We start from the raw sequence: 16,166 nt of genomic DNA on the forward strand, positions 1-16,166 counted from the left end.
TATAGATATTAAAGTAAAAATCCCTAAGTATATGTCAAATCCAATGATTTCTCTGAGTCACATAGCTTCAACTCCTACTCAATAAAGTTCTTTATTTCTGGCACCAGAAGATGTTCTTTTTCTGCTTTTAAGTGGGGCTATGCAGAATGAACTACAAAAAAATCTGGCTATTCTAATTGTTGGGAGTAAGGTGTGTAGTGGTGGTGAGTTTTCCTTCCTTTGCTTAGTCTGCATTTTCACCAGGAGTCACCCAAGACCTTCTAATTCTATTGTTTGAAATATGACCTTTACCTTGAATTGAATTCCTGTGTATACAGGGTGTGTTCCTGAAATCTCTCTTTTGTCTCACTGATGGGGTCCCCTACTCTTGTGCCATTGCTCCAACCTCTTATCATAGATTTAAAGGAAATTTTGATATTCTGTAGGGTAATTCACTTGTTTTTCAGATTTTAAAAAACATTCTATATGTTTTTGCTCAAATATTTGGGAATCAGCTGTTAGGATCAGTGATCAGTGTTGATGGATTGGGGAGGAGTTATCCTTTTACAATAGCAAATCTTTCTATACAGGGACATGTTGGAGGAGGTCTTCAGGAGGATGTGACCACCAGTTGACCCTCAAGCTGGACCTGGACAATTCGAGACTCCTCACTCCCACTCTTCTCCTCGGAAAGTGCATTCCACCCACCACTCCAAGCTAGAAGTTGTTTCAAGGACAGAGTGAGGTGCTGTTGAGACCATCTGGACTGACCACATGGTTGAGCCTAGTTAGGTCTCTATACATAACCTTTTAGGATTCTGGTGGGTGGGTATGGAGATTTACTGGTCTCGTGGCTGCCCAAGACAAGCTTCATATGTAAGTTCCCTTACTTTTGGAATCTGCCACCTACTAACGTGAAGTGGTCTGCCTCTTTGTTTAGTTTCTCCTTGTCCTCTATGTATAGGAGACAATTTGCAAATCAAGAAATCATGTCTGCAAATCATGTTGCAAATCATGTCTTTCTGTTTATTCAAGTTTTCTTTTATATTCTCCAGTGGGGTTTTACAGTTTATTTCTCTAAGGTTTGTACATTTGTATTAACATTATTCCTAATTAGTTCATGGGCTTTGTTGCTATAGTGAATTGGATCTTTTTTAAAAAACAAAATTCACTCATCTATCACAGTTGGGTTATAGGAAACCTGTTCATTTTTGTTGTTGCTGATCTTATCTGGTTATTTCACTGACTCTAAAAGTTTTCCATTTGATTTACCTGGCTTACCTAAGTATAGGATTAACTTCAAAGATGGCATTGTCATTGCTTTTAATCTGATCATTTTAACTTTTATTTATTGATTCTTCCTTGGACCTGCATTGTAATGCTGACTAATAATAGCACGAATGGGCATCCTTATCTTGTTTCTGATTTAGTGGATATAATTTTAATATCCCACAACTAAGCATAAGGTTTATGTACATTTCTTGTTAATGGCCTTTATTAAATTTAGTTTTATTCTATTGTTAGCTTATTTTTTTTTTTTCTATTGTTAGCTTATTGAAGGTTTTCATTAGGAAGTATGTGGAATCTTATTTAATTCTTTTTTGGGGCATCTGTTCTCAAGATGCTTTGATAGTTTATAACTTTTTATTTAATAGATTTCTTAATGATAAACAATTCACAACATTCCTAAGATAAATGCTATCTGGTGGTAATATACTATTCTTTTAATTCTCTTCTGAATTTGATTTGTCGAAGCCTTATTTGAAATTTTGTTTCTTTGTTTCTTTATTTATTTTTAAAGATTCTATTTATTTATTCATTCAGAGAGAGAGAGAGAGGCAGAGACACAGGCAGAGGGAGAAGCAGGCCCCATGCAGGGAACCCGATGTGGGACTCAATCTCGAGACTCCAGGGCCATGCCCGGGGCTGAAGGCGGGCACCAAACCGCTGAGTCATCCAGGGATCCCCTGTTTCTTTATTTGTAATGAGATTTTTTCTTCCATTTTATATCAGGATTATAGTAGCATGGAATCTTACACTGAAAAATATAAAAGCAAAGAAAATACATTCCATTTAGGCAACACACATTATAAAATAAGTAAGAAAACAAAATCTGAAAGCATAACATATCATAGCTGAAATAACCTATATGCTCTTGACATAATAAAAGCAAATGATTCTATTAACAGAGAAAAAGTATGGATTATTTGAAAATTAAGAACACATACTATATATGTATATATATTTGTTTTATATGTATATATATTTATGAATATATACACGCATATACTTATTAATATAGAATACACATAATATATACTATATATCTCATAAATATACATAATATATACCATATATTTCATTATATATATAAAGTTATGTGTTATGATGGAGCATGTGCTCAGAGAAAAATAATCACATTTATTCTTTTTATAGCGAAACACATAGAAAGCAGAATGGTAATAAATATGAATTCAGAAGTTAATGAATTATAAAACAGAACGATTTGCAGCATTGGTAAGTAAATTCAGGAGTTAGTTCTCAGAAAAAAATCATAAAATAGAAACATCACTGCCAGACTGGATTCAGAAAAATAGGCAAAAATAATTAAAAAGAGTGCTCTGACGCCATAAATGATTTTTAAAGTTATAAAAAAGAGCTATGTATGGCCATAAATATGAAAATCTAATTAGATTTTAATTTTAATTAAAATGGCTAATTTTATGAGAAATTATAAATAACCAAAATCAAGATGAAATTGATAAGCTGAAAAAATAAATATTTGAAAAAAAGTTTGAAGATTATAGGTAATTGACAACAACAAAAAGCTATGGGTGTAGATGTTCTTTTCAGTTTGAATTATTTCAAGCCTTAAAGACATTATATCAACTGTCATACAACATAAAAAGAAATGAAAAACTCTTTAGTTCACTTCTGAATCTAGGAAAAACCTGGTAACAAATCCAGTCAAATATAACAGAAAGGAAAAACACAACAATTTGTACAGGTAGGTGTCAAAATGCCAAATACGGAAGTAAATTAAGAGAATAATGTATGAGGACAAACTCAGTTTTAGTTTGGAGATATAAGGATGTTTTGATTATGCTATATTATATTAGTGAATCAAGAGAAGAAAATGCAATATTTTAAGCTTCCGATAGAAGAAAGTTTTAGAAGATGATAATGAATATTATTCTATCAAAAGTCTATATTAGGTACTTAAAGATCAGAAACATTTTCAAAATAATCAGTAATGAGTTATGAATATCTACTATTGACTATTTTATTTAATGTTGCTCTAGACTTTCTAGGTATAGGTACAGGAAAAAATAGACATTATTATTTTTAGATGGTATTTTTTTCTTAGACATAATGCAAATCATTAGTCATAATAAAGAATTAATTAAGTGCCTTTTAAAAATAAAAGGAAGAAAATAGCTTTCATATTAACTATTAACTATCTACTAGGAAAAAAATAACAACAATGGAATAAGGATATAGTTCAGAAGAGCCATAAAAACACAAATATCTAGGATAATAGGAGTTATTAAGTGTATCTTATGTAATGGAGTTATCATAATATAACCAGGACATGTGAGAGAGCTAAGCCATATTTTTGAACAGGGTTCATGAGTACTGTAAACATCAATTTTCCCAAATTAATTTATATATTTAGAATAGTTTTATTTCTTTTTAAATATAATTTTAATAAAAATATACTTTTTGATTTTTAAATAAGCTTTTATTTATACTCATAGGGAAAATTTTAATTCATGTTCGAAACATTGGAGACTGTAGGTACACTGCACCAAGTACCAATTATTAATACATATTCTGTAAGCTCTCGATCTGCTGTGACACAGTACCATGGCTTCTTTTTGCTATTTATTTCCACAGAGCATTGTCTTATACTCTTAAGAGCAGAGCACATTAAGCATGAATAGAGACAAATATTCCTCATGTTCAATCAGCAGCCTGAACTTCAGAAAACCAATTTAATTTAATTTAATTCTTTTTTTTTTTTTTAAATTGAGGCACATGTGACAAATAGCATTATATTTCTTTCAGGTGTACAACATAACAGTTTGGTATTTGCATAATGAAAATTATGCACACATGTTGCAAAATGATCACCACTAAAACATCTGATCAGTTAACATCTGTCACCATACATAGTTACAAAATGTTTTTCTTATGTTGAGAACTTTTAAGACCTAACTCTCTAAGTAACCTTCAAATATATAATACAGTATTATTAACTATAGTCTCCAGGCTGTATATTACACCCCAATGATTTATTTATTTTATAACTGGAAAAAAAGTACCTTTTGACCCTATTCATCCATTCCTCCCATCTCTAGCAACTACCAGTCTGTTCTCTGGTATTTATGAGTCTATTATTTTTTCTTTTTCAGATTCCATGTGTGAGATCATATGGTATCTGTCTTTCTTTGTCTACTTACTTTACTTAGCATAATGGCCTCAGGGTCCAATGTTGTGGCAAATGGCAAAGTTTCATTCTTTTCAAGGCTGAAGGATAATCCATTGTGTTTATATGCCACATTTTCTTTATATATTCATCCATCAATAAATAGGCTTCCTTCCATTTCTTGCCTATTGTAAATAATGCCACAATGATCATGGGGGTGTGTATATCTTTTCAGATTAGTGTTTTCATTTTCTTCTGTGACTTCTGTTTGGTTCTTTCTTATATTTTCTCTTTGTAGAAGTTCTCACTATGTTCATACTCTGCTCTCCAAAGTGTTGTGAGCATATTTATGACCATTATTTTGAACTCTTTAGCAGGTAAATTATTTATCTCTGTCTATTAAGGTATTTCTCTAAGGTTTCATCTTATTCTTTCATTTAGAACATATTCCTCTATTTCTTTATTTTGCTTGATTCTCTGTGTTGGTTTCTATGCATTAGATAAAACAGCCACCTCTCCCAGTACTGAAGGAATGGCCTTGTGTGAAAGATGAAACATATTGTTCAAACCTGCCCTAGCTCTTGGTTGACTCTCAAACTTTTGTGATTGTCCAAATAGCCTATTTTATTTTTAATGGCTCCCGGTAGTGTAGAGAGTGCCAAGACCTGTCACCATTCCCAAAAGGAGGACCTCAGGACCTAGATTCAGGCTGATTAGAATCTAGACTTTCAGACAGCAGCTCTTAAAACATGCAAATATGTACAGTGAAATATATGTAGTCCTGTGGGATAGCAAGAGTAAGCCCCTCTGGCCACCAGTGCCAGGTGATCTAGAGGTGTTCCCTGGGTGGCTGTTGAAAAACCAGGACTCCAGATGACAGTACAAGCTTTCTCTGGGAGATACTGGCACTCTGGAGTGAGGAAGAGGGAGCATGTGAAGACAGCACCTACTTGCTGCGGTTCAGGAAAGGATGAAAATCAGCCCTTAAATGTGTGTATAATTAGATGGCTGCCCCTCAGGCTGCAGCTGGGATGAAAAGCAAATAGGCCTCTTCCACAGAATGAGCTCCTGGGTCTGCTGCCTCTTGCTGGGCGCTGGAGGTGGCTGCTGTTTAAGGACTCTTTATTGGTCACAGTCCTGTGGGACCCACACGAGGAAGCCCCACTGGCCACCACAGCCAGGTGATGGAGAGGCGTCCTCTGATGGCAGCCGCAACCACTGGGCACCAGACGCAAAAGCGCAGTACCACACAGGCGCAGAAGCTCCCCTCCAGGTGGTACTGATGCTCGGTGGCTGGGGAGCCTGAGCACCAGGACAGCGCCCACCCGCAGAGCGGCAGAGGGGGGGTGTGGAGGGGCCACTTGCCAGGAGATGGGGGAAAAGCCCAGAGTTACAAAGAAAAAAAGTGGTGCCCACTAGCTGAAGAAAGGCAGAGGGAGAGCAAATGAGGGCTCCTGCCAGTGGTTTGTTTGTTTTTTTTTTAAGATGTATTTATTTTATTTACTTTTGGTTTAAAGATTTTATTTACTTATTCCTGAGAGACACGCAGAGACACAGGCAGAGGGAGCAGCGGGCTCCCTACTCGATCCTGGACGCCGGGACCGCGCCCTGGGCCCGAGGCAGGCGCTCGTGGGCGGGCGCAGCGGGGGAGCAGAGAGCCTGACCCCGGGCTCCATCTCGGAACCCCAAGATCACGACCCGAGCGGAAACCAAGGGCCCGTCGCTCAACCGAGTCACCTAGGCGCCCCTGGGCTCGGTTCTTATGGAGCCACCGGGCCCCACATGTGCACAACACCGGGGTGGGCCTCTGTGATGAATCCCAGAGGAGCAAGTGGGCCTGTCCACGCAAGGTCGGCCCGGGGCCTTGACCCGCGCGCTGGGGCGGGCGAGTCCCCTTGGAAGCCCCCAAGAGCTCTGTCGCACGGCCTTATACCCTGTGGGTCTCCTGGCTGGAGCCTGTTGGTTTCCAAAGCGAGATATTTTGGGGGCTCATCTCCCAGGTCCAGGTCTTAAAAGCTGGGGGTGCCCTATGTGGGGTTCAAACTATTAGGTCCTCAGGGAGAAGCCCTGGGTTTTGAGTTTCTTTCTGACTGGGGGTTGTTGCCCTGGGCGTGAGATTTAGGGTGAGACTGGGTCCCAGCTGCTCCTACCTGTTTCTATGTGGATCATCTGTCCTTCATCTGATACGATGCCTGGGAATCACTTAGCCAGTTTCTAGGTTGTTGTTCCCCCCCCCCAACCCCTCCCCCCCACACGGGGGAAGGCATTCCACACATAGCTGTTGATATCCTGTGTTCACCCGAGGAGGTGAATTTCGGATCTTAAGTCGCTACCTTGAACCGGAACACAAAACCTATTTTTAAAAACTTAGCAATATGATTCTAATATCTTTCTGAATGAATAAAAATGTGGGGATGGATAATAAAATTTTGAAAAGAGGGAGCATGAGAAAATACTTACTGAACCAGACATTGAATATTATTATAAAGCCATAATAATAAAAAATAGGATGCTATAGGTGCTGAGAGTGATAGCATATAATATATAACTGTAAATAAGCAAATACATTTGTGTGTGTGTGTGTGTGTGTGTATACACACACAAGGAGATTTATTTATTTATTCATGAGAGACACACACACACACACACAGAGGCAGAGAAATAGGCAGAGGGAGAAGCAGGCTCCATGCAGGGAACCGGATGCGGGACTCGATCCCGGGTCTCCAGGAGCACTCCCTGGGCCGAAGGCAGGTGCTCTCATGAATAAATAAATAAATTTCAGGCAGTGCTTTACCAAGGAAGGGCCACTCAATAAATCATATAAAGGAAATAGCACAGTATACAATAAATGGTAGCTAAAGAGAAAAGAAAATGAAACAAAAGAGGGGTGGAGGCAATGAATGACCAATATGTGTCATCACAGAGGATGGCATGCACTTTTAGGAAGCCCCAGACTGATAAGGTGAGTACAGGGTCTAGGATATTAGCACAGATGGGAGAGTTGACAGGTACACGTTTCTAAGGCAAGTTGCTCCACAGTCAAGACAGGAGGACACTACACTAGGGTTTGAAATAATAAGAGACCAATCAGAGCAGAAACTGAGCCATGGAAGGTTTAGTATTAGGAACTAGAACTTGTTTTTTTGTTGCTTCTTGATAAATTCATCAGTATAGGCTCAAGAACCCCTAGTCTAAATCTCTATTCTGCTATTTACTAGTGATAAAATAGGTTAACTTAATCATTCTGAACTTTAGTTTTCTTATGTTTAAGGTGAGAATGATAGTACTTGCTCCATAGAATTGTGAAGGTTAAACGCACATATAAATTCCTTAGAAAATGCCTGGAAAATAGTTCTATATAAATATTAGTTAATAATGTGTCTTATTGTTGTTATTATTATTACTATTAAGCTTCTCCTATGGGGCAGGTATGGGAACTATGGAGATGCAGTCCTTGAGGGTCTCACGATCCAGTGTGGGAAGATGGATACTTTCAATTCTACGTAAAGAATATTAAAATGTTAGCACTTTGTGGAATCCCAATGACTAGCTGTTTTGGATGTGACTCTTGACTTGGGTCTTGTGAGATGAAGGAAAAAGTGGTGCTGGAAGATAGGGGATGGGGATGGTTTCAACAAGAGGGGGCATTATGTTCACACACTGGTTGCCAAAGAGCACAGTGGGTTCAAGAGCAGCAAAAAGTTCATTGCTGCAAGGAGCCATAGAAAATAAACATTGACAGATTTTTTTTGAGGTGCTGAAAGGCCAGGGAGAGGAGTTTATGCTTGCGTGGCAGATGGCAGAGAGTCACCGCAGCTTCTTGATGTGAACAGGATGAAAATGATTTTTAAAAGATGCTTAATCTGAAAATAGTTTGCAATATGTATTGGGATGAAGAAAAATGATGATGAGAACAAACAGGGCATTGCTTTAGCAATCCCAGAGTCGGGTGCTAAGGGGAAGGGAGAGAAAGGTATGAGGCCAGGAGGGGTGCTTTGCAGAGGAAGCAACCACTGGATAAGTCAATGGTTGGATTTCAAGAAACGAGAACCTAGAATGGCTCCAGAATTGCTATAAGACCAGAACAAGGGTAGCTTTTAAGTGAGTTGGGGATAGTTGGGAAGGGCATTTGAGCAAAGAGTAATTTTCCAAATGATAACAGAGTGAAAGTGAAGGAGATGCAGTTTTTCAAAATGAAGAGAAGGTTCTATTACCCAGAGGAGGGGAGGCTGGGGAGGCAAAAGTCATAGGCTGTGTTCTGAAGGAGCCCTTAAAGTGGGTAGATCATATATGGGAATTTTACTGAAAGAGAAATTCCCTGAAAATATAAAATTAGTTATAAAAAAGAAAGAAAATGCATTATCTATATTAGGTGATGACCATCTGGGACTGTGTGGTCAGCTATCCTGCTTAGCAGCTCACATGTCCCAGGTAAAACCCAGATGAGGGATCTTGACTTTTGAGGAAGCCAAGTGCCCCGGAAGCACCCCTACTGCATTTGTAAGTATCACTGCCTTGCCACCATCTCTGTGCCCATCCTCCACCTTGTGAATAGGGTGGAATGTTCTCGGGGTTTTTTTTTTCTTTCTTTTTAAGAAGATTTTATTTATTTATTTGAGTGAGAGATAGAGGGAGCACAACCAAGGCAAGCGGCAGAGGGAGAAGCAGACTCCCTGCTCAGCAGGGAGCCAGATACAATGCAAGGCTCCATCCCAGGGGCCTGGGATCATGACCTGAATGGAAGGCAGATACCTAACCGACTGAGCCACCCAGGTGCCCCTCATGGTTTTTTCCTGTCCTAAGACACCTAAAATCTGTGAGTTGGACATGAAAGGAGAGATCTTGAAATAGAAACATTTTGTAGATAAGTGCAAAGATTCTAAACGTTCCCCAAAGGTGTGGTATTTTGTGCCAGATCTGAGGTGTTGTGAATCTCCATACTGCTGAGACCCCAGCAGCGATTGGGGCACTGTTCAGGCTGGTTGGGACCAACTTAATGACTAGACTCTGTACCCTCTGGATTTTGTAGTAATTAGCTTTGTCTGGTGTGTGAGAAACACGAGAACCAACAGCCAAGGGAAGGATATGGTGGGCTTTTATGATTGTTCCTCTCAACATCATAGTGACTTGATGTGTCTTTAGATTTAGGCTTTTGGTGATTGTACCCAGGCATTTATGAGAGATTTTTTTTAAAACAGATTGCTTCTTTTTAAAAAAAAAAAAAAAAAAAAAAAAAAAAAAAAAAAGGGATGCCTGGGTGGCTCAGCGGTTTAGCCTTTGGCCCAGGGAGTGATCCTGGAGTCCTGGGATCGAGTCCCACATCGGGCTCCCTGCATGAAGCCTACGTCTCCCTCTGCCTATGTCTCTGCCTCTCTCTCTCTGTGTCTCTCATGAATAAATAAATAAAATATTTAAAAAATATACTTAATTTATTTAAGAGAGAGTGAAAGCAAGAGAGCGAGAGAACAAGTGAGTAGGGGAAGGAGCAGAGGAAGGATAGACCAACTCCAGGCTAAGCAGAGAGCCTGACCTGGATCTCACAACCCTGAGATCATGACCTGGGCTGAAATCAAGAGTAAGACACTGTATTGACTGAGCCACCCAGGTGCCCCATGAGAGATTTTTAAGCTTTTAAGGCATTTCTCCTGTTAATATTATTATTATTATTAATTTTTTCTCTACTGAGTAGAAAACTATCTTTGTGAAATATACCTTTAACTTGATTATTCCCTCTTATTTTTCCAGGATATAACAGAACACCCTCTGAAGTGCCATCCAGGAATAAATCTTACACAAATGACTTCTTGTATACCAGGGAACTGAATTGACTACCTGTTTGTTTTCTTCTAAATTTTGGAACAGGCTTCTTCTCTCTCTTTTTTAAAGAATTTTATTTATTTTTTTAAAAAGATTTTATTTATTTATTCATGAGAGACACAGAGAGAGAGAGGCAGAGACACAGGCAGGGGGAGAAGCAGGCTCCATGCAGGGAGTCCGACGTGGGACTCGATCCCGGGACCCCAGGATCACGTCCTGGGCTGAAGGCAGGTGCTAAACTGCTAAGCCACCCGGGCATCTCAGCTTTCCTCTCTTAACAGTACATTGCCTAGTTGTTTTGTATAGACCAGATATCTGAGCTGTATGCCAAGTGAATCATATTATTTCACATACTGGTAGAAAGAAAATGTATTTTTAAATAAGGCATTTGTAACTTTTGCTTGAATGGATAAGTGATGGAGTTTCTTGGCAAGATATGTCTATAAGGCACACTTAAGGGAAGAAATGGGAGTGTGAGCTACGAACTATACTTTAAGCAATAAGCAGTGCATGTGATCACATTGATAATAGAAATCGTGTCGATTATCAACAACTGCTCAGATCACAGTGGGCAGCCCAGCTCAGATCTGGAAGAGCTGTCTGGTTAGCTGATCAGTCTTAAGCTATTAGGGCTCCTGACGTAAACGAAACCACCCAGCGCAGCTGACCACCTCCAACGCCTAGCTAACTGAGGAGAAACTCGAGCTGACTACTTTGATCATACTGGAAAGTTAAGATTAGTTTCACTGGGAAATACGTTTAATCAATTTCTCATTTATTCCTACAAATTAAGAGGTGAATCAACAAAAAGGTTGAAATGAACATAGTTTGTTTTCCAGTCAAGATTATGGTGTACATGCAAATTTGTTTCCTGTTTTTTTCACTTGTCATTGTAGCAAAATGCACTCTTCTGTTATTACTGACTTTTATAAGTATCCTTTGGTATAAAGTATTTATTCAGTTAGAAGTATAATAATGTTACCTTTGTGTTGGAAATTTAAATTATTTTCTTTGATTTTATAAATAGTGATGCCATCGATATACATAAAGCCTTCTTCAATTTTCTTATAGATTTCTAGGAGTGGAATCGCAACATCTAATTAAGTTAATATTTATAAGACTGCTCATATGTATTCTCAAATTATTTTTTAGAATGGTTATATTGTAGCACCTGAAAGTGCTCACATCACCATACCTCAGTAACACTGGTTCTAGATCTTTCTATGAAAGACACATAATAAGTTACCACTATTTTTAAAAAATATATTTTTTTTTATTTACTCATGAGAGACACAGAGAGAAGGCAGGGACACAGGCAGAGTTGGAAGCAGGCTCCTCACAGGGAGCCGGATGCAGGACTCGAGCCTGGAACTCCGGGATCACACCCTGAATCAAAGGCCGACGCCCAACCACTGAGCCCCCCAGGCGTCCCTGTTACCACTATTAAGAGCATCATTGGAATGTGTATACATGTGCACAGTGTAGTGTAGTACGTGTGTATTTGTCTACCTGTTACTGAATATGGAAAAGGAGCTCTGCAGAGGGAGTCTGGTAGATGTAAGTTTTCTGTGGGACTTGCTTTTGATTTCTCTTTTTTATCTTTTTTAGTTTTCCTTCTTTACCTCGCAGACTTCTTATACTTTCTCCTTCATTAAGAATGATGGGGGTGTTCAGGGACTTTGAAACATATTTTTTTCATCTAAAAGTGAGGTATACACGCAATGATCACTTCCTAGTAGAAATATGAATGAAATAGCTGCAGGTAGTGTGTAACATGATAGCCCAGGTGCCCTGCTCAGTTGGCCTTTAGGCCTGTGTATGCTGTTCCCTCTTCTGGGATTATTATCCCCTCCCCCACATAGTCTGTGGACTCCTAGAAACTTCAGGGAAACCTTTTCTGATGACCGTAAGTCTTCATGGCCTGCTGAACTTCACCTACCCATTTGGACATTTTCATATGATCCAAACAGGGAAAATACTGAGTCCTGTGATACACAAATGTTGAAATTGTGGGGCTTGTTTCAGGAGAAATTTATGTGGGTTAAGACAACATCTCAGGGGTCAGTTTCTCTCTCTGTATCCACAGGCTTCCTCTGTGCTGTCCCCACTGTCCAACATTGTCTTTTGTGGTGGCAAGGTAGAGCTGCCGCATTCGACCTTCTGTTCTCTCTCACTCAGGAACGTGGGAAATGAGAGCTTCCTTCTCTCTGATGGATGGCTCAAACTAAAGTTTGGGAACTGTGTCTTATTAGTTTTGATTTGTTTTCCTTAGATCATGAGCTCTATCTTGAACCTATCCCTAAACAGAGAAGAACAAAGTGAGCTGACTGGCTTGGCTTTAGGTCACATGGCCCACCTTTGCACCAACTTTGAGGTGGAATCGATGCCTGCCAGAACAAAGTCAAAGGCTGTTCTAAAAGTAGCATGCCTGGCAACCACATATGATAACTCACATAGCTCTGCATTCTAAACATCAGTCTTCTCCAATAAACTATAAGCCCCATAATCCCAAGGCCAATGTCTGTCCTTTTCTTCAATGTCAAACCGCAAGCCTTGTACATAGTAAGCCCTTAGTGAATACCTATTGAATGAATGCCTCTCATTAATGTCTCTGCTATTTTTGGTAAATATAAAATTGTGCTATGGTAGAGTCTATGACACTTTCAAATAATCCTTATAGATTGTTAAAATTTATGAAGGTCTTACAAAGGGCTCCCCCTTAATATAAAAATTGGCAATTCAACTGGTAACTTTATCTATTTTGTAACCTGTAAATGCAGGCTTCCCTTCTTTGGCAATGTTTGTACTAAGGAAGTCCATCCCCATCCCCAGGGTCTTTTATTTTCTTCTAGCTCTGGACATGAAAACATTGACTCACCATCCATCAGCACATGATAGCTTCCTTCAACATTCTAGATACTGGGGACACTGCTTAGAGCTTTGATTGAGCCTCTGAACATGAAACATCCATACATAAAACAAATGTTAGAATTCTGTAGCGCCTATATTGTAAGTATGAAAAGTTTAGCAATTTTTCTAATATAAAAGGGAATATGCAAGGTCACTGAGCATGATATTAAAAGTTATAATGACAGCATTAAAAAGGGCCAAAAAGCATCAATGATAGGAACAAAGGGGAATAAGAGTTTAGGCAAAATTTGTATATTCTTCTCCAGGATTTGGAGCCTGATATAATCCAACCAATTCCTTTATCTTTGTAGACCACGCTATTGACCTCTTTGATATTTTCCCTGCTGGCTCTGAGAATGTTATCATAGTGCTGGGAAGTACCTGTGCTCCTTTTCATGAGCCAGTTCCTTCCCAATTAGAATGGCTTTCCCTGCTACATGGATAGATCGATGGATTGATCATGACTTAGGAGCTGCCAAGCACTAAAGCCATATCTGCTTGCTGACTGGCCAATATGTCTGGCATAGAAAGATAGGGGACAATAAATATCTCCATTTCAGGTATTCAATTAGGATACAGTGGTGGACAAATTTCCAGAAAGCTATGGTGAGGAAAGGTTTCCCTTGGAATTGGAAAGGGAATAGAGGCCTATGCAACTCAGACAAGGGTAGTCAGGGGCACACTGCTTGGGTGTAGTGTATGGGAGTCAGGACAGCAGCCGTGCGGAGGGAGCCTTTGGCTGCCAAATATTGCCACAGCCTAAAACAGCTGGATCTGATGGGGTCACGCAGGCTAGGACCATGCTCATCTCTGCTGTAACCAGGTCTTATCATTACTAGACTCTGAACTATTATGGTACAACTGTGTGTGTGTGTGTGGTATTCCCATTGATGCCAGAGATTGAATTATTTTCCCTATAGTATCATTTTGGGTATAGATGAATGCTAAAAGTTGCCGTGAACTTGTGTTCATAAACTCTTTGTCAGACTAGCACTTTTGTTTTTGTTAGAAAACCCCAAACACCTCAATGATAACCTTGATGTTTATAAAGGTAAAAGAATAAAATAAAAATCACTTTTAATCCACCAATTTGAGATAATCACTTTCTGTATATTGATACAGATTCATTCTCTCTCACTTCTCCCTCTCTGTCTCTGTTTTTCCTTCTCTCTGTCCCTCACTCCCAAGAGTAGGATGATATGGACATTCATCTGGACATCCAGATTTTTTTAACCTGGCTTTTTCACATACACACATACTTGCATATACACCCACTGTATTCTGTGAAAATGTTTTTAAGTCATTAAATATTTTTTGTAATATTATTATCAGTGAATGAAATATGTTCTACAATTTATTTAACAATGCCTGGATTGCTGGACATTGTTATTACTTAAGTTCTGTTGTTGTTACAAACATCCTTCTGATAAGAAATGTGTAAATCTTCGGGTGCATCCATTACTTTATATTTAAGATCATTTCATAAACTTTAGAAAATTTGGCCTGTAATTTCCCTCTTGATTTCTGATGGTTTGTTGACCCCAGCTTGAGAATAAATTCCTTTGAGTAAAGTCCTGAAAGGGAGAATTGCCAGCTCAAAGGGTATCCAAAATGGTAAGGCTTTTCATGTTACTCCACAGGCCCCTGCCACTTTGCTCCCTGCAAGGTTATGAACTGTGATTCTAGGATTCAGTGGGCAGGTTCTTTTTTGGGTGACAAGCTGCAGAAATGCTCTTCTCCTCTAGATGGCGATGTTGCATCATGTTAAAAGAGCCATGCCCCAGGCATGGAACGGATAAGGACAGTTTTCACCATTGTATATGGATCTGCTAAAATAAGAGAGACAACAATGGGGAAGTGGTTAGTTACATAACGTTTATCTATAAAGTATTATTTATCCAAAGCCAAGAAGCCACAAGTTCTTTCTTGGCATTAGCTCTTTGTGACATGCCTCTGAAGAAAGGGGTAAGTAAGTATTTACAAGGCTGAGGTTGTGGATCATGCAACTTAAAAAGATGAAAATATACTCCCATCCACTAAGTTTTTGTTTTAATGCTTACACTACACATTTTCAGGCTATTTCTCGAAGCGACTTTGCAGTGGACCACCTCACTTTTCCTCCTTAGGCCCAACTATGACCCTCCAGTAAATCTTCTGTCTCTGGGTTTTTCCTGATTGGCAGGCATGAAAATCTTCACTTTTCTGAGGACAAGAATGGTTGTGTGTCCTGCAAGTCACTTACTCATATCTCTTTCTCTCTTAATCTTTCTGGCCAGCCTATCTCCTGCATAAACAGAACTTGAATTTTAATACAAGAGTTTCTGGATGGATGGCCATTTTTTAGGACAGCCTGAGGCCTCTTTACAGTCATTGAAGAAATGCTTTGGATGGGTGAGATGTGTAAGAATCTTGTCGCTCTTTGGGACAATCATGCTGTCCTTGGTCTTGTTCTTGTGTTAGTCCTTGTTTACTTGCAAACTCCGGTGCATCTTCCAAGACATGACTCTACTCAAATAGCTCATTCTCTGCACAGTTTCTCTTGGCCCTTTCTAGGTCCAGACATAGTAACTACCCTCTTTGTGCTCCCAAACACAACCATTCACTCTTCTTTCAAAAATGTTTATTGAGTGCCAACTACATTTGAGGTTCATAGCAAATAAGGCACATGTGGTTTCTGCTTCTCGGAGCTCAGTAGTAAATGAAGTATCATGTAATTATAACAATATTTTCAAAAGTATCATAAAAGACAAGTACATTTATTGTAAGAATTATAAGTAAATTCTTACAGAATTTAAAACAATCTATTTTGGGAAGCCAAGGAAGACTAGGAGTTAGTTTAGTGAAGGGAGAAGGCTGGGGGAAACGAGGCAGGGAGGAAGCAGTGCACAGAGCCCCAGAGGAGGGGACATAATACACATGAGATTCTGAGACTGCATCCAAATGCCTGGTGGAGAGGAGCATGAGATGGGGATGGAGAGGATCTTTCACAGCCTATAGGCCATGCTATGGACTTTAAATGTATCTAAAAGCA

This window comes from Canis aureus, chromosome 9 (genome assembly GCF_053574225.1).
Source record: "Canis aureus isolate CA01 chromosome 9, VMU_Caureus_v.1.0, whole genome shotgun sequence".
Taxonomy (NCBI): domain Eukaryota; kingdom Metazoa; phylum Chordata; class Mammalia; order Carnivora; family Canidae; genus Canis; species Canis aureus.